General features: G+C 44.5%; 50 non-coding genes and 1 pseudogene across 50 annotated transcripts; all 51 read left to right on the plus strand.

Moving 5' to 3' along the window:
* The first annotated feature begins 228 nt into the window (after window positions 1-228).
* LOC124022622 lies at window positions 229-347 on the plus strand. Its single transcript, XR_006836519.1, has one exon. It is a non-coding gene; the product is annotated as a 5S ribosomal RNA (ribosomal RNA).
* A 233-nt stretch (window positions 348-580) lies between these two features.
* On the plus strand, window positions 581-699 carry LOC124022623. The gene has a single exon (XR_006836520.1). It is a non-coding gene; the product is annotated as a 5S ribosomal RNA (ribosomal RNA).
* A 234-nt stretch (window positions 700-933) lies between these two features.
* Window positions 934-1,052, plus strand: LOC124022624. The gene has a single exon (XR_006836521.1). It is a non-coding gene; the product is annotated as a 5S ribosomal RNA (ribosomal RNA).
* Window positions 1,053-1,286: 234 nt separating this feature from the next.
* On the plus strand, window positions 1,287-1,405 carry LOC124022625. Its single transcript, XR_006836522.1, has one exon. It is a non-coding gene; the product is annotated as a 5S ribosomal RNA (ribosomal RNA).
* A 238-nt stretch (window positions 1,406-1,643) lies between these two features.
* On the plus strand, window positions 1,644-1,762 carry LOC124022626. Its single transcript, XR_006836523.1, has one exon. It is a non-coding gene; the product is annotated as a 5S ribosomal RNA (ribosomal RNA).
* Window positions 1,763-1,996: 234 nt separating this feature from the next.
* LOC124022627 lies at window positions 1,997-2,115 on the plus strand. Its single transcript, XR_006836524.1, has one exon. It is a non-coding gene; the product is annotated as a 5S ribosomal RNA (ribosomal RNA).
* A 234-nt stretch (window positions 2,116-2,349) lies between these two features.
* On the plus strand, window positions 2,350-2,468 carry LOC124022629. The gene has a single exon (XR_006836525.1). It is a non-coding gene; the product is annotated as a 5S ribosomal RNA (ribosomal RNA).
* Window positions 2,469-2,702: 234 nt separating this feature from the next.
* LOC124022630 lies at window positions 2,703-2,821 on the plus strand. Its single transcript, XR_006836526.1, has one exon. It is a non-coding gene; the product is annotated as a 5S ribosomal RNA (ribosomal RNA).
* A 234-nt stretch (window positions 2,822-3,055) lies between these two features.
* On the plus strand, window positions 3,056-3,174 carry LOC124022631. The gene has a single exon (XR_006836527.1). It is a non-coding gene; the product is annotated as a 5S ribosomal RNA (ribosomal RNA).
* A 234-nt stretch (window positions 3,175-3,408) lies between these two features.
* Window positions 3,409-3,527, plus strand: LOC124022632. Its single transcript, XR_006836528.1, has one exon. It is a non-coding gene; the product is annotated as a 5S ribosomal RNA (ribosomal RNA).
* A 234-nt stretch (window positions 3,528-3,761) lies between these two features.
* On the plus strand, window positions 3,762-3,880 carry LOC124022634. Its single transcript, XR_006836530.1, has one exon. It is a non-coding gene; the product is annotated as a 5S ribosomal RNA (ribosomal RNA).
* A 234-nt stretch (window positions 3,881-4,114) lies between these two features.
* Window positions 4,115-4,233, plus strand: LOC124022635. The gene has a single exon (XR_006836531.1). It is a non-coding gene; the product is annotated as a 5S ribosomal RNA (ribosomal RNA).
* Window positions 4,234-4,467: 234 nt separating this feature from the next.
* Window positions 4,468-4,586, plus strand: LOC124022636. Its single transcript, XR_006836532.1, has one exon. It is a non-coding gene; the product is annotated as a 5S ribosomal RNA (ribosomal RNA).
* A 234-nt stretch (window positions 4,587-4,820) lies between these two features.
* Window positions 4,821-4,939, plus strand: LOC124022637. Its single transcript, XR_006836533.1, has one exon. It is a non-coding gene; the product is annotated as a 5S ribosomal RNA (ribosomal RNA).
* Window positions 4,940-5,173: 234 nt separating this feature from the next.
* On the plus strand, window positions 5,174-5,292 carry LOC124022638. The gene has a single exon (XR_006836534.1). It is a non-coding gene; the product is annotated as a 5S ribosomal RNA (ribosomal RNA).
* A 234-nt stretch (window positions 5,293-5,526) lies between these two features.
* On the plus strand, window positions 5,527-5,645 carry LOC124022639. Its single transcript, XR_006836535.1, has one exon. It is a non-coding gene; the product is annotated as a 5S ribosomal RNA (ribosomal RNA).
* A 234-nt stretch (window positions 5,646-5,879) lies between these two features.
* Window positions 5,880-5,998, plus strand: LOC124022640. Its single transcript, XR_006836536.1, has one exon. It is a non-coding gene; the product is annotated as a 5S ribosomal RNA (ribosomal RNA).
* A 233-nt stretch (window positions 5,999-6,231) lies between these two features.
* On the plus strand, window positions 6,232-6,350 carry LOC124022641. Its single transcript, XR_006836537.1, has one exon. It is a non-coding gene; the product is annotated as a 5S ribosomal RNA (ribosomal RNA).
* A 233-nt stretch (window positions 6,351-6,583) lies between these two features.
* LOC124022642 lies at window positions 6,584-6,702 on the plus strand. Its single transcript, XR_006836538.1, has one exon. It is a non-coding gene; the product is annotated as a 5S ribosomal RNA (ribosomal RNA).
* Window positions 6,703-6,936: 234 nt separating this feature from the next.
* Window positions 6,937-7,055, plus strand: LOC124022643. The gene has a single exon (XR_006836539.1). It is a non-coding gene; the product is annotated as a 5S ribosomal RNA (ribosomal RNA).
* Window positions 7,056-7,289: 234 nt separating this feature from the next.
* Window positions 7,290-7,408, plus strand: LOC124022646. Its single transcript, XR_006836541.1, has one exon. It is a non-coding gene; the product is annotated as a 5S ribosomal RNA (ribosomal RNA).
* A 233-nt stretch (window positions 7,409-7,641) lies between these two features.
* On the plus strand, window positions 7,642-7,760 carry LOC124022647. The gene has a single exon (XR_006836542.1). It is a non-coding gene; the product is annotated as a 5S ribosomal RNA (ribosomal RNA).
* Window positions 7,761-7,993: 233 nt separating this feature from the next.
* Window positions 7,994-8,112, plus strand: LOC124022648. Its single transcript, XR_006836543.1, has one exon. It is a non-coding gene; the product is annotated as a 5S ribosomal RNA (ribosomal RNA).
* Window positions 8,113-8,345: 233 nt separating this feature from the next.
* On the plus strand, window positions 8,346-8,464 carry LOC124022649. Its single transcript, XR_006836544.1, has one exon. It is a non-coding gene; the product is annotated as a 5S ribosomal RNA (ribosomal RNA).
* A 234-nt stretch (window positions 8,465-8,698) lies between these two features.
* Window positions 8,699-8,817, plus strand: LOC124022650. Its single transcript, XR_006836545.1, has one exon. It is a non-coding gene; the product is annotated as a 5S ribosomal RNA (ribosomal RNA).
* Window positions 8,818-9,050: 233 nt separating this feature from the next.
* On the plus strand, window positions 9,051-9,171 carry LOC124022686. Its single transcript, XR_006836582.1, has one exon. It is a non-coding gene; the product is annotated as a 5S ribosomal RNA (ribosomal RNA).
* Window positions 9,172-9,405: 234 nt separating this feature from the next.
* On the plus strand, window positions 9,406-9,524 carry LOC124022651. Its single transcript, XR_006836546.1, has one exon. It is a non-coding gene; the product is annotated as a 5S ribosomal RNA (ribosomal RNA).
* Window positions 9,525-9,757: 233 nt separating this feature from the next.
* Window positions 9,758-9,876, plus strand: LOC124022652. Its single transcript, XR_006836547.1, has one exon. It is a non-coding gene; the product is annotated as a 5S ribosomal RNA (ribosomal RNA).
* A 234-nt stretch (window positions 9,877-10,110) lies between these two features.
* On the plus strand, window positions 10,111-10,229 carry LOC124022653. The gene has a single exon (XR_006836548.1). It is a non-coding gene; the product is annotated as a 5S ribosomal RNA (ribosomal RNA).
* Window positions 10,230-10,463: 234 nt separating this feature from the next.
* On the plus strand, window positions 10,464-10,582 carry LOC124022654. Its single transcript, XR_006836549.1, has one exon. It is a non-coding gene; the product is annotated as a 5S ribosomal RNA (ribosomal RNA).
* Window positions 10,583-10,815: 233 nt separating this feature from the next.
* Window positions 10,816-10,934, plus strand: LOC124022655. Its single transcript, XR_006836550.1, has one exon. It is a non-coding gene; the product is annotated as a 5S ribosomal RNA (ribosomal RNA).
* A 236-nt stretch (window positions 10,935-11,170) lies between these two features.
* On the plus strand, window positions 11,171-11,289 carry LOC124022657. The gene has a single exon (XR_006836552.1). It is a non-coding gene; the product is annotated as a 5S ribosomal RNA (ribosomal RNA).
* Window positions 11,290-11,522: 233 nt separating this feature from the next.
* On the plus strand, window positions 11,523-11,644 carry LOC124022692 (annotated as a pseudogene).
* A 234-nt stretch (window positions 11,645-11,878) lies between these two features.
* Window positions 11,879-11,997, plus strand: LOC124022658. Its single transcript, XR_006836553.1, has one exon. It is a non-coding gene; the product is annotated as a 5S ribosomal RNA (ribosomal RNA).
* Window positions 11,998-12,230: 233 nt separating this feature from the next.
* LOC124022659 lies at window positions 12,231-12,349 on the plus strand. The gene has a single exon (XR_006836554.1). It is a non-coding gene; the product is annotated as a 5S ribosomal RNA (ribosomal RNA).
* A 232-nt stretch (window positions 12,350-12,581) lies between these two features.
* Window positions 12,582-12,700, plus strand: LOC124022660. The gene has a single exon (XR_006836556.1). It is a non-coding gene; the product is annotated as a 5S ribosomal RNA (ribosomal RNA).
* A 233-nt stretch (window positions 12,701-12,933) lies between these two features.
* LOC124022661 lies at window positions 12,934-13,052 on the plus strand. The gene has a single exon (XR_006836557.1). It is a non-coding gene; the product is annotated as a 5S ribosomal RNA (ribosomal RNA).
* Window positions 13,053-13,285: 233 nt separating this feature from the next.
* Window positions 13,286-13,404, plus strand: LOC124022662. Its single transcript, XR_006836558.1, has one exon. It is a non-coding gene; the product is annotated as a 5S ribosomal RNA (ribosomal RNA).
* Window positions 13,405-13,642: 238 nt separating this feature from the next.
* Window positions 13,643-13,761, plus strand: LOC124022663. The gene has a single exon (XR_006836559.1). It is a non-coding gene; the product is annotated as a 5S ribosomal RNA (ribosomal RNA).
* A 233-nt stretch (window positions 13,762-13,994) lies between these two features.
* LOC124022664 lies at window positions 13,995-14,113 on the plus strand. Its single transcript, XR_006836560.1, has one exon. It is a non-coding gene; the product is annotated as a 5S ribosomal RNA (ribosomal RNA).
* Window positions 14,114-14,346: 233 nt separating this feature from the next.
* Window positions 14,347-14,465, plus strand: LOC124022665. Its single transcript, XR_006836562.1, has one exon. It is a non-coding gene; the product is annotated as a 5S ribosomal RNA (ribosomal RNA).
* A 233-nt stretch (window positions 14,466-14,698) lies between these two features.
* Window positions 14,699-14,817, plus strand: LOC124022666. Its single transcript, XR_006836563.1, has one exon. It is a non-coding gene; the product is annotated as a 5S ribosomal RNA (ribosomal RNA).
* Window positions 14,818-15,051: 234 nt separating this feature from the next.
* LOC124022668 lies at window positions 15,052-15,170 on the plus strand. The gene has a single exon (XR_006836565.1). It is a non-coding gene; the product is annotated as a 5S ribosomal RNA (ribosomal RNA).
* A 234-nt stretch (window positions 15,171-15,404) lies between these two features.
* Window positions 15,405-15,523, plus strand: LOC124022669. The gene has a single exon (XR_006836566.1). It is a non-coding gene; the product is annotated as a 5S ribosomal RNA (ribosomal RNA).
* Window positions 15,524-15,756: 233 nt separating this feature from the next.
* On the plus strand, window positions 15,757-15,875 carry LOC124022671. Its single transcript, XR_006836567.1, has one exon. It is a non-coding gene; the product is annotated as a 5S ribosomal RNA (ribosomal RNA).
* A 233-nt stretch (window positions 15,876-16,108) lies between these two features.
* LOC124022672 lies at window positions 16,109-16,227 on the plus strand. The gene has a single exon (XR_006836568.1). It is a non-coding gene; the product is annotated as a 5S ribosomal RNA (ribosomal RNA).
* Window positions 16,228-16,461: 234 nt separating this feature from the next.
* LOC124022673 lies at window positions 16,462-16,580 on the plus strand. The gene has a single exon (XR_006836569.1). It is a non-coding gene; the product is annotated as a 5S ribosomal RNA (ribosomal RNA).
* Window positions 16,581-16,814: 234 nt separating this feature from the next.
* LOC124022674 lies at window positions 16,815-16,933 on the plus strand. Its single transcript, XR_006836570.1, has one exon. It is a non-coding gene; the product is annotated as a 5S ribosomal RNA (ribosomal RNA).
* A 234-nt stretch (window positions 16,934-17,167) lies between these two features.
* LOC124022675 lies at window positions 17,168-17,286 on the plus strand. The gene has a single exon (XR_006836571.1). It is a non-coding gene; the product is annotated as a 5S ribosomal RNA (ribosomal RNA).
* Window positions 17,287-17,523: 237 nt separating this feature from the next.
* On the plus strand, window positions 17,524-17,642 carry LOC124022676. Its single transcript, XR_006836572.1, has one exon. It is a non-coding gene; the product is annotated as a 5S ribosomal RNA (ribosomal RNA).
* A 237-nt stretch (window positions 17,643-17,879) lies between these two features.
* On the plus strand, window positions 17,880-17,998 carry LOC124022677. The gene has a single exon (XR_006836573.1). It is a non-coding gene; the product is annotated as a 5S ribosomal RNA (ribosomal RNA).
* Window positions 17,999-18,047: the final 49 nt, after the last annotated feature.

The following is an 18,047-nucleotide window of genomic DNA, read 5'->3' on the forward strand; positions in this document are numbered from 1 at the left end:
TCAACCCTTTGTCCGTTTCTTCCCACAAGGCTGAAATATGTGCGTCGCTTTGAAATAAGGTTAGTTTGTATTTCATCCAACAATCTGTGCTACAAATTATGGCTACATTATATGCAAGTTCTTGCACTTTTTGAGTGACACAAAGATGCTTATCGACATGGTGAAAATGCAACAGCTGTTAATCACACCCACTTTGACTTTATATAGTGCACCAAGAGATAGTTTCTCGCTTACGACCACACCGGCCTGAGTACGCCTGATCTCGTCTGATCTCGGAAGCTAAGCAGGTTCGGGCCTGGTTAGTACTTGGATGGGAGACCGCCTGGGAATACCAGGTGCTGTAAGCTTTTTGTCAACCCTTTGTCCGTTTCTTCCCACAAGGCTGAAATATGTGCCGTCGCTTTGAAATAAGGTTAGTTTGTATTTCATCCAACAATCTGTGCTACAAATTATGGCTACATTATATGCAAGTTCTTGCACTTTTTGAGTGACACAAAGATGCTTATCGACATGGTGAAAATGCAACAGCTGTTAATCACACCACTTTGACTTTATATAGTGCACCAAGAGATAGTTTCTCGCTTACGACCACACCGGCCTGAGTACGCCTGATCTCGTCTGATCTCGGAAGCTAAGCAGGTTCGGGCCTGGTTAGTACTTGGATGGGAGACCGCCTGGGAATACCAGGTGCTGTAAGCTTTTTGTCAACCCTTTGTCCGTTTCTTCCCACAAGGCTGAAATATGTGCCGTCGCTTTGAAATAAGGTTAGTTTGTATTTCATCCAACAATCTGTGCTACAAATTATGGCTACATTATATGCAAGTTCTTGCACTTTTTGAGTGACACAAAGATGCTTATCGACATGGTGAAAATGCAACAGCTGTTAATCACACCCACTTTGACTTTATATAGTGCACCAAGAGATAGTTTCTCGCTTACGACCACACCGGCCTGAGTACGCCTGATCTCGTCTGATCTCGGAAGCTAAGCAGGTTCGGGCCTGGTTAGTACTTGGATGGGAGACCGCCTGGGAATACCAGGTGCTGTAAGCTTTTTGTCAACCCTTTGTCCGTTTCTTCCCACAAGGCTGAAATATGTGCCGTCGCTTTGAAATAAGGTTAGTTTGTATTTCATCCAACAATCTGTGCTACAAATTATGGCTACATTATATGCAAGTTCTTGCACTTTTTGAGTGACACAAAGATGCTTATCGACATGGTGAAAATGCAACAGCTGTTAATCACACCCACTTTGACTTTATATAGTGCACCAAGAGATAGTTTCTCGCTTACGACCACACCGGCCTGAGTACGCCTGATCTCGTCTGATCTCGGAAGCTAAGCAGGTTCGGGCCTGGTTAGTACTTGGATGGGAGACCGCCTGGGAATACCAGGTGCTGTAAGCTTTTGTCAACCCTTTGTCCGTTTCTTCCCACAAGGCTGAAATATGTGCCGTCGCTTTGAAATAAGGTTAGTTTGTATTTCATCCAACAATCTGTGCTACAAATTATGGCTACATTATATGCAAGTTCTTGCACTTGCACTTTTGAGTGACACAAAGATGCTTATCGACATGGTGAAAATGCAACAGCTGTTAATCACACCCACTTTGACTTTATATAGTGCACCAAGAGATAGTTTCTCGCTTACGACCACACCGGCCTGAGTACGCCTGATCTCGTCTGATCTCGGAAGCTAAGCAGGTTCGGGCCTGGTTAGTACTTGGATGGGAGACCGCCTGGGAATACCAGGTGCTGTAAGCTTTTTGTCAACCCTTTGTCCGTTTCTTCCCACAAGGCTGAAATATGTGCCGTCGCTTTGAAATAAGGTTAGTTTGTATTTCATCCAACAATCTGTGCTACAAATTATGGCTACATTATATGCAAGTTCTTGCACTTTTTGAGTGACACAAAGATGCTTATCGACATGGTGAAAATGCAACAGCTGTTAATCACACCCACTTTGACTTTATATAGTGCACCAAGAGATAGTTTCTCGCTTACGACCACACCGGCCTGAGTACGCCTGATCTCGTCTGATCTCGGAAGCTAAGCAGGTTCGGGCCTGGTTAGTACTTGGATGGGAGACCGCCTGGGAATACCAGGTGCTGTAAGCTTTTTGTCAACCCTTTGTCCGTTTCTTCCCACAAGGCTGAAATATGTGCCGTCGCTTTGAAATAAGGTTAGTTTGTATTTCATCCAACAATCTGTGCTACAAATTATGGCTACATTATATGCAAGTTCTTGCACTTTTTGAGTGACACAAAGATGCTTATCGACATGGTGAAAATGCAACAGCTGTTAATCACACCCACTTTGACTTTATATAGTGCACCAAGAGATAGTTTCTCGCTTACGACCACACCGGCCTGAGTACGCCTGATCTCGTCTGATCTCGGAAGCTAAGCAGGTTCGGGCCTGGTTAGTACTTGGATGGGAGACCGCCTGGGAATACCAGGTGCTGTAAGCTTTTTGTCAACCCTTTGTCCGTTTCTTCCCACAAGGCTGAAATATGTGCCGTCGCTTTGAAATAAGGTTAGTTTGTATTTCATCCAACAATCTGTGCTACAAATTATGGCTACATTATATGCAAGTTCTTGCACTTTTTGAGTGACACAAAGATGCTTATCGACATGGTGAAAATGCAACAGCTGTTAATCACACCCACTTTGACTTTATATAGTGCACCAAGAGATAGTTTCTCGCTTACGACCACACCGGCCTGAGTACGCCTGATCTCGTCTGATCTCGGAAGCTAAGCAGGTTCGGGCCTGGTTAGTACTTGGATGGGAGACCGCCTGGGAATACCAGGTGCTGTAAGCTTTTTGTCAACCCTTTGTCCGTTTCTTCCCACAAGGCTGAAATATGTGCCGTCGCTTTGAAATAAGGTTAGTTTGTATTTCATCCAACAATCTGTGCTACAAATTATGGCTACATTATATGCAAGTTCTTGCACTTTTTGAGTGACACAAAGATGCTTATCGACATGGTGAAAATGCAACAGCTGTTAATCACACCCACTTTGACTTTATATAGTGCACCAAGAGATAGTTTCTCGCTTACGACCACACCGGCCTGAGTACGCCTGATCTCGTCTGATCTCGGAAGCTAAGCAGGTTCGGGCCTGGTTAGTACTTGGATGGGAGACCGCCTGGGAATACCAGGTGCTGTAAGCTTTTTGTCAACCCTTTGTCCGTTTCTTCCCACAAGGCTGAAATATGTGCCGTCGCTTTGAAATAAGGTTAGTTTGTATTTCATCCAACAATCTGTGCTACAAATTATGGCTACATTATATGCAAGTTCTTGCACTTTTTGAGTGACACAAAGATGCTTATCGACATGGTGAAAATGCAACAGCTGTTAATCACACCCACTTTGACTTTATATAGTGCACCAAGAGATAGTTTCTCGCTTACGACCACACCGGCCTGAGTACGCCTGATCTCGTCTGATCTCGGAAGCTAAGCAGGTTCGGGCCTGGTTAGTACTTGGATGGGAGACCGCCTGGGAATACCAGGTGCTGTAAGCTTTTTGTCAACCCTTTGTCCGTTTCTTCCCACAAGGCTGAAATATGTGCCGTCGCTTTGAAATAAGGTTAGTTTGTATTTCATCCAACAATCTGTGCTACAAATTATGGCTACATTATATGCAAGTTCTTGCACTTTTTGAGTGACACAAAGATGCTTATCGACATGGTGAAAATGCAACAGCTGTTAATCACACCCACTTTGACTTTATATAGTGCACCAAGAGATAGTTTCTCGCTTACGACCACACCGGCCTGAGTACGCCTGATCTCGTCTGATCTCGGAAGCTAAGCAGGTTCGGGCCTGGTTAGTACTTGGATGGGAGACCGCCTGGGAATACCAGGTGCTGTAAGCTTTTTGTCAACCCTTTGTCCGTTTCTTCCCACAAGGCTGAAATATGTGCCGTCGCTTTGAAATAAGGTTAGTTTGTATTTCATCCAACAATCTGTGCTACAAATTATGGCTACATTATATGCAAGTTCTTGCACTTTTTGAGTGACACAAAGATGCTTATCGACATGGTGAAAATGCAACAGCTGTTAATCACACCCACTTTGACTTTATATAGTGCACCAAGAGATAGTTTCTCGCTTACGACCACACCGGCCTGAGTACGCCTGATCTCGTCTGATCTCGGAAGCTAAGCAGGTTCGGGCCTGGTTAGTACTTGGATGGGAGACCGCCTGGGAATACCAGGTGCTGTAAGCTTTTTGTCAACCCTTTGTCCGTTTCTTCCCACAAGGCTGAAATATGTGCCGTCGCTTTGAAATAAGGTTAGTTTGTATTTCATCCAACAATCTGTGCTACAAATTATGGCTACATTATATGCAAGTTCTTGCACTTTTTGAGTGACACAAAGATGCTTATCGACATGGTGAAAATGCAACAGCTGTTAATCACACCCACTTTGACTTTATATAGTGCACCAAGAGATAGTTTCTCGCTTACGACCACACCGGCCTGAGTACGCCTGATCTCGTCTGATCTCGGAAGCTAAGCAGGTTCGGGCCTGGTTAGTACTTGGATGGGAGACCGCCTGGGAATACCAGGTGCTGTAAGCTTTTTGTCAACCCTTTGTCCGTTTCTTCCCACAAGGCTGAAATATGTGCCGTCGCTTTGAAATAAGGTTAGTTTGTATTTCATCCAACAATCTGTGCTACAAATTATGGCTACATTATATGCAAGTTCTTGCACTTTTTGAGTGACACAAAGATGCTTATCGACATGGTGAAAATGCAACAGCTGTTAATCACACCCACTTTGACTTTATATAGTGCACCAAGAGATAGTTTCTCGCTTACGACCACACCGGCCTGAGTACGCCTGATCTCGTCTGATCTCGGAAGCTAAGCAGGTTCGGGCCTGGTTAGTACTTGGATGGGAGACCGCCTGGGAATACCAGGTGCTGTAAGCTTTTTGTCAACCCTTTGTCCGTTTCTTCCCACAAGGCTGAAATATGTGCCGTCGCTTTGAAATAAGGTTAGTTTGTATTTCATCCAACAATCTGTGCTACAAATTATGGCTACATTATATGCAAGTTCTTGCACTTTTTGAGTGACACAAAGATGCTTATCGACATGGTGAAAATGCAACAGCTGTTAATCACACCCACTTTGACTTTATATAGTGCACCAAGAGATAGTTTCTCGCTTACGACCACACCGGCCTGAGTACGCCTGATCTCGTCTGATCTCGGAAGCTAAGCAGGTTCGGGCCTGGTTAGTACTTGGATGGGAGACCGCCTGGGAATACCAGGTGCTGTAAGCTTTTTGTCAACCCTTTGTCCGTTTCTTCCCACAAGGCTGAAATATGTGCCGTCGCTTTGAAATAAGGTTAGTTTGTATTTCATCCAACAATCTGTGCTACAAATTATGGCTACATTATATGCAAGTTCTTGCACTTTTTGAGTGACACAAAGATGCTTATCGACATGGTGAAAATGCAACAGCTGTTAATCACACCCACTTTGACTTTATATAGTGCACCAAGAGATAGTTTCTCGCTTACGACCACACCGGCCTGAGTACGCCTGATCTCGTCTGATCTCGGAAGCTAAGCAGGTTCGGGCCTGGTTAGTACTTGGATGGGAGACCGCCTGGGAATACCAGGTGCTGTAAGCTTTTTGTCAACCCTTTGTCCGTTTCTTCCCACAAGGCTGAAATATGTGCCGTCGCTTTGAAATAAGGTTAGTTTGTATTTCATCCAACAATCTGTGCTACAAATTATGGCTACATTATATGCAAGTTCTTGCACTTTTTGAGTGACACAAAGATGCTTATCGACATGGTGAAAATGCAACAGCTGTTAATCACACCCACTTTGACTTTATATAGTGCACCAAGAGATAGTTTCTCGCTTACGACCACACCGGCCTGAGTACGCCTGATCTCGTCTGATCTCGGAAGCTAAGCAGGTTCGGGCCTGGTTAGTACTTGGATGGGAGACCGCCTGGGAATACCAGGTGCTGTAAGCTTTTTGTCAACCCTTTGTCCGTTTCTTCCCACAAGGCTGAAATATGTGCCTCGCTTTGAAATAAGGTTAGTTTGTATTTCATCCAACAATCTGTGCTACAAATTATGGCTACATTATATGCAAGTTCTTGCACTTTTTGAGTGACACAAAGATGCTTATCGACATGGTGAAAATGCAACAGCTGTTAATCACACCCACTTTGACTTTATATAGTGCACCAAGAGATAGTTTCTCGCTTACGACCACACCGGCCTGAGTACGCCTGATCTCGTCTGATCTCGGAAGCTAAGCAGGTTCGGGCCTGGTTAGTACTTGGATGGGAGACCGCCTGGGAATACCAGGTGCTGTAAGCTTTTGTCAACCCTTTGTCCGTTTCTTCCCACAAGGCTGAAATATGTGCCGTCGCTTTGAAATAAGGTTAGTTTGTATTTCATCCAACAATCTGTGCTACAAATTATGGCTACATTATATGCAAGTTCTTGCACTTTTTGAGTGACACAAAGATGCTTATCGACATGGTGAAAATGCAACAGCTGTTAATCACACCCACTTTGACTTTATATAGTGCACCAAGAGATAGTTTCTCGCTTACGACCACACCGGCCTGAGTACGCCTGATCTCGTCTGATCTCGGAAGCTAAGCAGGTTCGGGCCTGGTTAGTACTTGGATGGGAGACCGCCTGGGAATACCAGGTGCTGTAAGCTTTTTGTCAACCCTTTGTCCGTTTCTTCCCACAAGGCTGAAATATGTGCCGTCGCTTTGAAATAAGGTTAGTTTGTATTTCATCCAACAATCTGTGCTACAAATTATGGCTACATTATATGCAAGTTCTTGCACTTTTTGAGTGACACAAAGATGCTTATCGACATGGTGAAAATGCAACAGCTGTTAATCACACCCACTTTGACTTTATATAGTGCACCAAGAGATAGTTTCTCGCTTACGACCACACCGGCCTGAGTACGCCTGATCTCGTCTGATCTCGGAAGCTAAGCAGGTTCGGGCCTGGTTAGTACTTGGATGGGAGACCGCCTGGGAATACCAGGTGCTGTAAGCTTTTTGTCAACCCTTTGTCCGTTTCTTCCCACAAGGCTGAAATATGTGCCGTCGCTTTGAAATAAGGTTAGTTTGTATTTCATCCAACAATCTGTGCTACAAATTATGGCTACATTATATGCAAGTTCTTGCACTTTTTGAGTGACACAAAGATGCTTATCGACATGGTGAAAATGCAACAGCTGTTAATCACACCCACTTTGACTTTATATAGTGCACCAAGAGATAGTTTCTCGCTTACGACCACACCGGCCTGAGTACGCCTGATCTCGTCTGATCTCGGAAGCTAAGCAGGTTCGGGCCTGGTTAGTACTTGGATGGGAGACCGCCTGGGAATACCAGGTGCTGTAAGCTTTTGTCAACCCTTTGTCCGTTTCTTCCCACAAGGCTGAAATATGTGCCGTCGCTTTGAAATAAGGTTAGTTTGTATTTCATCCAACAATCTGTGCTACAAATTATGGCTACATTATATGCAAGTTCTTGCACTTTTTGAGTGACACAAAGATGCTTATCGACATGGTGAAAATGCAACAGCTGTTAATCACACCCACTTTGACTTTATATAGTGCACCAAGAGATAGTTTCTCGCTTACGACCACACCGGCCTGAGTACGCCTGATCTCGTCTGATCTCGGAAGCTAAGCAGGTTCGGGCCTGGTTAGTACTTGGATGGGAGACCGCCTGGGAATACCAGGTGCTGTAAGCTTTTGTCAACCCTTTGTCCGTTTCTTCCCACAAGGCTGAAATATGTGCCGTCGCTTTGAAATAAGGTTAGTTTGTATTTCATCCAACAATCTGTGCTACAAATTATGGCTACATTATATGCAAGTTCTTGCACTTTTTGAGTGACACAAAGATGCTTATCGACATGGTGAAAATGCAACAGCTGTTAATCACACCCACTTTGACTTTATATAGTGCACCAAGAGATAGTTTCTCGCTTACGACCACACCGGCCTGAGTACGCCTGATCTCGTCTGATCTCGGAAGCTAAGCAGGTTCGGGCCTGGTTAGTACTTGGATGGGAGACCGCCTGGGAATACCAGGTGCTGTAAGCTTTTGTCAACCCTTTGTCCGTTTCTTCCCACAAGGCTGAAATATGTGCCGTCGCTTTGAAATAAGGTTAGTTTGTATTTCATCCAACAATCTGTGCTACAAATTATGGCTACATTATATGCAAGTTCTTGCACTTTTTGAGTGACACAAAGATGCTTATCGACATGGTGAAAATGCAACAGCTGTTAATCACACCCACTTTGACTTTATATAGTGCACCAAGAGATAGTTTCTCGCTTACGACCACACCGGCCTGAGTACGCCTGATCTCGTCTGATCTCGGAAGCTAAGCAGGTTCGGGCCTGGTTAGTACTTGGATGGGAGACCGCCTGGGAATACCAGGTGCTGTAAGCTTTTTGTCAACCCTTTGTCCGTTTCTTCCCACAAGGCTGAAATATGTGCCGTCGCTTTGAAATAAGGTTAGTTTGTATTTCATCCAACAATCTGTGCTACAAATTATGGCTACATTATATGCAAGTTCTTGCACTTTTTGAGTGACACAAAGATGCTTATCGACATGGTGAAAATGCAACAGCTGTTAATCACACCCACTTTGACTTTATATAGTGCACCAAGAGATAGTTTCTCGCTTACGACCACACCGGCCTGAGTACGCCTGATCTCGTCTGATCTCGGAAGCTAAGCAGGTTCGGGCCTGGTTAGTACTTGGATGGGAGACCGCCTGGGAATACCAGGTGCTGTAAGCTTTTTGTCAACCCTTTGTCCGTTTCTTCCCACAAGGCTGAAATATGTGCCGTCGCTTTGAAATAAGGTTAGTTTGTATTTCATCCAACAATCTGTGCTACAAATTATGGCTACATTATATGCAAGTTCTTGCACTTTTTGAGTGACACAAAGATGCTTATCGACATGGTGAAAATGCAACAGCTGTTAATCACACCCACTTTGACTTTATATAGTGCACCAAGAGATAGTTTTCGCTTACGACCACACACCGGCCTGAGTACGCCTGATCTCGTCTGATCTCGGAAGCTAAGCAGGTTCGGGCCTGGTTAGTACTTGGATGGGAGACCGCCTGGGAATACCAGGTGCTGTAAGCTTTTTGTCAACCCTTTGTCCGTTTCTTCCCACAAGGCTGAAATATGTGCCGTCGCTTTGAAATAAGGTTAGTTTGTATTTCATCCAACAATCTGTGCTACAAATTATGGCTACATTATATGCAAGTTCTTGCACTTTTTGAGTGACACAAAGATGCTTATCGACATGGTGAAAATGCAACAGCTGTTAATCACACCCACTTTGACTTTATATAGTGCACCAAGAGATAGTTTCTCGCTTACGACCACACCGGCCTGAGTACGCCTGATCTCGTCTGATCTCGGAAGCTAAGCAGGTTCGGGCCTGGTTAGTACTTGGATGGGAGACCGCCTGGGAATACCAGGTGCTGTAAGCTTTTGTCAACCCTTTGTCCGTTTCTTCCCACAAGGCTGAAATATGTGCCGTCGCTTTGAAATAAGGTTAGTTTGTATTTCATCCAACAATCTGTGCTACAAATTATGGCTACATTATATGCAAGTTCTTGCACTTTTTGAGTGACACAAAGATGCTTATCGACATGGTGAAAATGCAACAGCTGTTAATCACACCCACTTTGACTTTATATAGTGCACCAAGAGATAGTTTCTCGCTTACGACCACACCGGCCTGAGTACGCCTGATCTCGTCTGATCTCGGAAGCTAAGCAGGTTCGGGCCTGGTTAGTACTTGGATGGGAGACCGCCTGGGAATACCAGGTGCTGTAAGCTTTTTGTCAACCCTTTGTCCGTTTCTTCCCACAAGGCTGAAATATGTGCCGTCGCTTTGAAATAAGGTTAGTTTGTATTTCATCCAACAATCTGTGCTACAAATTATGGCTACATTATATGCAAGTTCTTGCACTTTTTGAGTGACACAAAGATGCTTATCGACATGGTGAAAATGCAACAGCTGTTAATCACACCCACTTTGACTTTATATAGTGCACCAAGAGATAGTTTCTCGCTTACGACCACACCGGCCTGAGTACGCCTGATCTCGTCTGATCTCGGAAGCTAAGCAGGTTCGGGCCTGGTTAGTACTTGGATGGGAGACCGCCTGGGAATACCAGGTGCTGTAAGCTTTTTGTCAACCCTTTGTCCGTTTCTTCCCACAAGGCTGAAATATGTGCCGTCGCTTTGAAATAAGGTTAGTTTGTATTTCATCCAACAATCTGTGCTACAAATTATGGCTACATTATATGCAAGTTCTTGCACTTTTTGAGTGACACAAAGATGCTTATCGACATGGTGAAAATGCAACAGCTGTTAATCACACCCACTTTGACTTTATATAGTGCACCAAGAGATAGTTTCTCGCTTACGACCACACCGGCCTGAGTACGCCTGATCTCGTCTGATCTCGGAAGCTAAGCAGGTTCGGGCCTGGTTAGTACTTGGATGGGAGACCGCCTGGGAATACCAGGTGCTGTAAGCTTTTGTCAACCCTTTGTCCGTTTCTTCCCACAAGGCTGAAATATGTGCCGTCGCTTTGAAATAAGGTTAGTTTGTATTTCATCCAACAATCTGTGCTACAAATTATGGCTACATTATATGCAAGTTCTTGCACTTTTTGAGTGACACAAAGATGCTTATCGACATGGTGAAAATGCAACAGCTGTTAATCACACCCACTTTGACTTTATATAGTGCACCAAGAGATAGTTTCTCGCTTACGACCACACCGGCCTGAGTACGCCTGATCTCGTCTGATCTCGGAAGCTAAGCAGGTTCGGGCCTGGTTAGTACTTGGATGGGAGACCGCCTGGGAATACCAGGTGCTGTAAGCTTTTTGTCAACCCTTTGTCCGTTTCTTCCCACAAGGCTGAAATATGTGCCGTCGCTTTGAAATAAGGTTAGTTTGTATTTCATCCAACAATCTGTGCTACAAATTATGGCTATATAATATTTTCAAGTTCTTGCACTTTTTGAGTGACACAAAGATGCTTATCGACATGGTGAAAATGCAACAGCTGTTAATCACACCCACTTTGACTTTATATAGTGCACCAAGAGATAGTTTCTCGCTTACGACCACACCGGCCTGAGTACGCCTGATCTCGTCTGATCTCGGAAGCTAAGCAGGTTCGGGCCTGGTTAGTACTTGGATGGGAGACCGCCTGGGAATACCAGGTGCTGTAAGCTTTTGTCAACCCTTTGTCCGTTTCTTCCCACAAGGCTGAAATATGTGCCGTCGCTTTGAAATAAGGTTAGTTTGTATTTCATCCAACAATCTGTGCTACAAATTATGGCTACATTATATGCAAGTTCTTGCACTTTTTGAGTGACACAAAGATGCTTATCGACATGGTGAAAATGCAACAGCTGTTAATCACACCCACTTTGACTTTATATAGTGCACCAAGAGATAGTTTCTCGCTTACGACCACACCGGCCTGAGTACGCCTGATGATCTCGTCTGATCTCGGAAGCTAAGCAGGTTCGGGCCTGGTTAGTACTTGGATGGGAGACCGCCTGGGAATACCAGGTGCTGTAAGCTTTTTGTCAACCCTTTGTCCGTTTCTTCCCACAAGGCTGAAATATGTGCCGTCGCTTTGAAATAAGGTTAGTTTGTATTTCATCCAACAATCTGTGCTACAAATTATGGCTACATTATATGCAAGTTCTTGCACTTTTTGAGTGACACAAAGATGCTTATCGACATGGTGAAAATGCAACAGCTGTTAATCACACCCACTTTGACTTTATATAGTGCACCAAGAGATAGTTTCTCGCTTACGACCACACCGGCCTGAGTACGCCTGATCTCGTCTGATCTCGGAAGCTAAGCAGGTTCGGGCCTGGTTAGTACTTGGATGGGAGACCGCCTGGGAATACCAGGTGCTGTAAGCTTTTTGTCAACCCTTTGTCCGTTTCTTCCCACAAGGCTGAAATATGTGCCGTCGTTTGAAATAAGGTTAGTTTGTATTTCATCCAACAATCTGTGCTACAAATTATGGCTACATTATATGCAAGTTCTTGCACTTTTTGAGTGACACAAAGATGCTTATCGACATGGTGAAAATGCAACAGCTGTTAATCACACCCACTTTGACTTTATATAGTGCACCAAGAGATAGTTTCTCGCTTACGACCACACCGGCCTGAGTACGCCTGATCTCGTCTGATCTCGGAAGCTAAGCAGGTTCGGGCCTGGTTAGTACTTGGATGGGAGACCGCCTGGGAATACCAGGTGCTGTAAGCTTTTGTCAACCCTTTGTCCGTTTCTTCCCACAAGGCTGAAATATGTGCCGTCGCTTTGAAATAAGGTTAGTTTGTATTTCATCCAACAATCTGTGCTACAAATTATGGCTACATTATATGCAAGTTCTTGCACTTTTTGAGTGACACAAAGATGCTTATCGACATGGTGAAAATGCAACAGCTGTTAATCACACCCACTTTGCTTTATATAGTGCACCAAGAGATAGTTTCTCGCTTACGACCACACCGGCCTGAGTACGCCTGATCTCGTCTGATCTCGGAAGCTAAGCAGGTTCGGGCCTGGTTAGTACTTGGATGGGAGACCGCCTGGGAATACCAGGTGCTGTAAGCTTTTGTCAACCCTTTGTCCGTTTCTTCCCACAAGGCTGAAATATGTGCCGTCGCTTTGAAATAAGGTTAGTTTGTATTTCATCCAACAATCTGTGCTACAAATTATGGCTACATTATATGCAAGTTCTTGCACTTTTTGAGTGACACAAAGATGCTTATCGACATGGTGAAAATGCAACAGCTGTTAATCACACCCACTTTGACTTTATATAGTGCACCAAGAGATAGTTTCTCGCTTACGACCACACCGGCCTGAGTACGCCTGATCTCGTCTGATCTCGGAAGCTAAGCAGGTTCGGGCCTGGTTAGTACTTGGATGGGAGACCGCCTGGGAATACCAGGTGCTGTAAGCTTTTGTCAACCCTTTGTCCGTTTCTTCCCACAAGGCTGAAATATGTGCCGTCGCTTTGAAATAAGGTTAGTTTGTATTTCATCCAACAATCTGTGCTACAAATTATGGCTACATTATATGCAAGTTCTTGCACTTTTTGAGTGACACAAAGATGCTTATCGACATGGTGAAAATGCAACAGCTGTTAATCACACCCACTTTGACTTTATATAGTGCACCAAGAGATAGTTTCTCGCTTACGACCACACCGGCCTGAGTACGCCTGATCTCGTCTGATCTCGGAAGCTAAGCAGGTTCGGGCCTGGTTAGTACTTGGATGGGAGACCGCCTGGGAATACCAGGTGCTGTAAGCTTTTTGTCAACCCTTTGTCCGTTTCTTCCCACAAGGCTGAAATATGTGCCGTCGCTTTGAAATAAGGTTAGTTTGTATTTCATCCAACAATCTGTGCTACAAATTATGGCTACATTATATGCAAGTTCTTGCACTTTTTGAGTGACAGTGACAAAGATGCTTATCGACATGGTGAAAATGCAACAGCTGTTAATCACACCCACTTTGACTTTATATAGTGCACCAAGAGATAGTTTCTCGCTTACGACCACACCGGCCTGAGTACGCCTGATCTCGTCTGATCTCGGAAGCTAAGCAGGTTCGGGCCTGGTTAGTACTTGGATGGGAGACCGCCTGGGAATACCAGGTGCTGTAAGCTTTTGTCAACCCTTTGTCCGTTTCTTCCCACAAGGCTGAAATATGTGCCGTCGCTTTGAAATAAGGTTAGTTTGTATTTCATCCAACAATCTGTGCTACAAATTATGGCTACATTATATGCAAGTTCTTGCACTTTTTGAGTGACACAAAGATGCTTATCGACATGGTGAAAATGCAACAGCTGTTAATCACACCCACTTTGACTTTATATAGTGCACCAAGAGATAGTTTCTCGCTTACGACCACACCGGCCTGAGTACGCCTGATCTCGTCTGATCTCGGAAGCTAAGCAGGTTCGGGCCTGGTTAGTACTTGGATGGGAGACCGCCTGGGAATACCAGGTGCTGTAAGCTTTTTGTCAACCCTTTGTCCGTTTCTTCCCACAAGGCTGAAATATGTGCCGTCGCTTTGAAATAAGGTTAGTTTGTATTTCATCCAACAATCTGTGCTACAAATTATGGCTACATTATATGCAAGTTCTTGCACTTTTGAGTGACACAAAGATGCTTATCGACATGGTGAAAATGCAACAGCTGTTAATCACACCCACTTTGACTTTATATAGTGCACCAAGAGATAGTTTCTCGCTTACGACCACACCGGCCTGAGTACGCCTGATCTCGTCTGATCTCGGAAGCTAAGCAGGTTCGGGCCTGGTTAGTACTTGGATGGGAGACCGCCTGGGAATACCAGGTGCTGTAAGCTTTTGTCAACCCTTTGTCCGTTTCTTCCCACAAGGCTGAAATATGTGCCGTCGCTTTGAAATAAGGTTAGTTTGTATTTCATCCAACAATCTGTGCTACAAATTATGGCTACATTATATGCAAGTTCTTGCACTTTTTGAGTGACACAAAGATGCTTATCGACATGGTGAAAATGCAACAGCTGTTAATCACACCCACTTTGACTTTATATAGTGCACCAAGAGATAGTTTCTCGCTTACGACCACACCGGCCTGAGTACGCCTGATCTCGTCTGATCTCGGAAGCTAAGCAGGTTCGGGCCTGGTTAGTACTTGGATGGGAGACCGCCTGGGAATACCAGGTGCTGTAAGCTTTTTGTCAACCCTTTGTCCGTTTCTTCCCACAAGGCTGAAATATGTGCCGTCGCTTTGAAATAAGGTTAGTTTGTATTTCATCCAACAATCTGTGCTACAAATTATGGCTACATTATATGCAAGTTCTTGCACTTTTTGAGTGACACAAAGATGCTTATCGACATGGTGAAAATGCAACAGCTGTTAATCACACCCACTTTGACTTTATATAGTGCACCAAGAGATAGTTTCTCGCTTACGACCACACCGGCCTGAGTACGCCTGATCTCGTCTGATCTCGGAAGCTAAGCAGGTTCGGGCCTGGTTAGTACTTGGATGGGAGACCGCCTGGGAATACCAGGTGCTGTAAGCTTTTTGTCAACCCTTTGTCCGTTTCTTCCCACAAGGCTGAAATATGTGCCGTCGCTTTGAAATAAGGTTAGTTTGTATTTCATCCAACAATCTGTGCTACAAATTATGGCTACATTATATGCAAGTTCTTGCACTTTTTGAGTGACACAAAGATGCTTATCGACATGGTGAAAATGCAACAGCTGTTAATCACACCCACTTTGACTTTATATAGTGCACCAAGAGATAGTTTCTCGCTTACGACCACACCGGCCTGAGTACGCCTGATCTCGTCTGATCTCGGAAGCTAAGCAGGTTCGGGCCTGGTTAGTACTTGGATGGGAGACCGCCTGGGAATACCAGGTGCTGTAAGCTTTTGTCAACCCTTTGTCCGTTTCTTCCCACAAGGCTGAAATATGTGCCGTCGCTTTGAAATAAGGTTAGTTTGTATTTCATCCAACAATCTGTGCTACAAATTATGGCTACATTATATGCAAGTTCTTGCACTTTTTGAGTGACACAAAGATGCTTATCGACATGGTGAAAATGCAACAGCTGTTAATCACACCCACTTTGACTTTATATAGTGCACCAAGAGATAGTTTCTTGCTTACGACCACACCGGCCTGAGTACGCCTGATCTCGTCTGATCTCGGAAGCTAAGCAGGTTCGGGCCTGGTTAGTACTTGGATGGGAGACCGCCTGGGAATACCAGGTGCTGTAAGCTTTTGTCAACCCTTTGTCCGTTTCTTCCCACAAGGCTGAAATATGTGCCGTCGCTTTGAAATAAGGTTAGTTTGTATTTCATCCAACAATCTGTGCTACAAATTATGGCTACATTATATGCAAGTTCTTGCACTTTTTGAGTGACACAAAGATGCTTATCGACATGGTGAAAATGCAACAGCTGTTAATCACACCCACTTTGACTTTATATAGTGCACCAAGAGATAGTTTCTCGCTTACGACCACACCGGCCTGAGTACGCCTGATCTCGTCTGATCTCGGAAGCTAAGCAGGTTCGGGCCTGGTTAGTACTTGGATGGGAGACCGCCTGGGAATACCAGGTGCTGTAAGCTTTTTGTCAACCCTTTGTCCGTTTCTTCCCACAAGGCTGAAATATGTGCCGTCGCTTTGAAATAAGGTTAGTTTGTATTTCATCCAACAATCTGTGCTACAAATTATGGCTACATTATATGCAAGTTCTTGCACTTTTTGAGTGACACAAAGATGCTTATCGACATGGTGAAAATGCAACAGCTGTTAATCACACCCACTTTGACTTTATATAGTGCACCAAGAGATAGTTTCTCGCTTACGACCACACCGGCCTGAGTACGCCTGATCTCGTCTGATCTCGGAAGCTAAGCAGGTTCGGGCCTGGTTAGTACTTGGATGGGAGACCGCCTGGGAATACCAGGTGCTGTAAGCTTTTTGTCAACCCTTTGTCCGTTTCTTCCCACAAGGCTGAAATATGTGCCGTCGCTTTGAAATAAGGTTAGTTTGTATTTCATCCAACAATCTGTGCTACAAATTATGGCTACATTATATGCAAGTTCTTGCACTTTTTGAGTGACACAAAGATGCTTATCGACATGGTGAAAATGCAACAGCTGTTAATCACACCCACTTTGACTTTATATAGTGCACCAAGAGATAGTTTCTCGCTTACGACCACACCGGCCTGAGTACGCCTGATCTCGTCTGATCTCGGAAGCTAAGCAGGTTCGGGCCTGGTTAGTACTTGGATGGGAGACCGCCTGGGAATACCAGGTGCTGTAAGCTTTTTGTCAACCCTTTGTCCGTTTCTTCCCACAAGGCTGAAATATGTGCCGTCGCTTTGAAATAAGGTTAGTTTGTATTTCATCCAACAATCTGTGCTACAAATTATGGCTACATTATATGCAAGTTCTTGCACTTTTTGAGTGACACAAAGATGCTTATCGACATGGTGAAAATGCAACAGCTGTTAATCACACCCACTTTGACTTTATATAGTGCACCAAGAGATAGTTTCTCGCTTACGACCACACCGGCCTGAGTACGCCTGATCTCGTCTGATCTCGGAAGCTAAGCAGGTTCGGGCCTGGTTAGTACTTGGATGGGAGACCGCCTGGGAATACCAGGTGCTGTAAGCTTTTTGTCAACCCTTTGTCCGTTTCTTCCCACAAGGCTGAAATATGTGCCGTCGCTTTGAAATAAGTAAGTTAGTTTGTATTTCATCCAACAATCTGTGCTACAAATTATGGCTACATTATATGCAAGTTCTTCCACTTTTTGAGTGACACAAAGATGCTTATCGACATGGTGAAAATGCAACAGCTGTTAATCACACCCACTTTGACTTTATATAGTGCACCAAGAGATAGTTTCTCGCTTACGACCACACCGGCCTGAGTACGCCTGATCTCGTCTGATCTCGGAAGCTAAGCAGGTTCGGGCCTGGTTAGTACTTGGATGGGAGACCGCCTGGGAATACCAGGTGCTGTAAGCTTTTTGTCAACCCTTTGTCCGTTTCTTCCCACAAGGCTGAAATATGTGCCGTCGCTTTGAAATAAGTAAGGTTAGTTTGTATTTCATCCAACAATCTGTGCTACAAATTATGGCTACATTATATGCAAGTTCTTCACTTTTTGAGTGACACAAAGATGCTTATCGACATGGTGAAAATGCAACAGCTGTTAATCACACCCACTTTGACTTTATATAGTGCACCAAGAGATAGTTTCTCGCTTACGACCACACCGGCCTGAGTACGCCTGATCTCGTCTGATCTCGGAAGCTAAGCAGGTTCGGGCCTGGTTAGTACTTGGATGGGAGACCGCCTGGGAATACCAGGTGCTGTAAGCTTTTTGTCAACCCTTTGTCCGTTTCTTCCCACAAGGCTGAAATATGTGCC

The sequence above is a fragment of the Oncorhynchus gorbuscha genome, unplaced genomic scaffold (genome assembly GCF_021184085.1).
Source record: "Oncorhynchus gorbuscha isolate QuinsamMale2020 ecotype Even-year unplaced genomic scaffold, OgorEven_v1.0 Un_scaffold_1405, whole genome shotgun sequence".
NCBI lineage: Eukaryota > Metazoa > Chordata > Actinopteri > Salmoniformes > Salmonidae > Oncorhynchus > Oncorhynchus gorbuscha.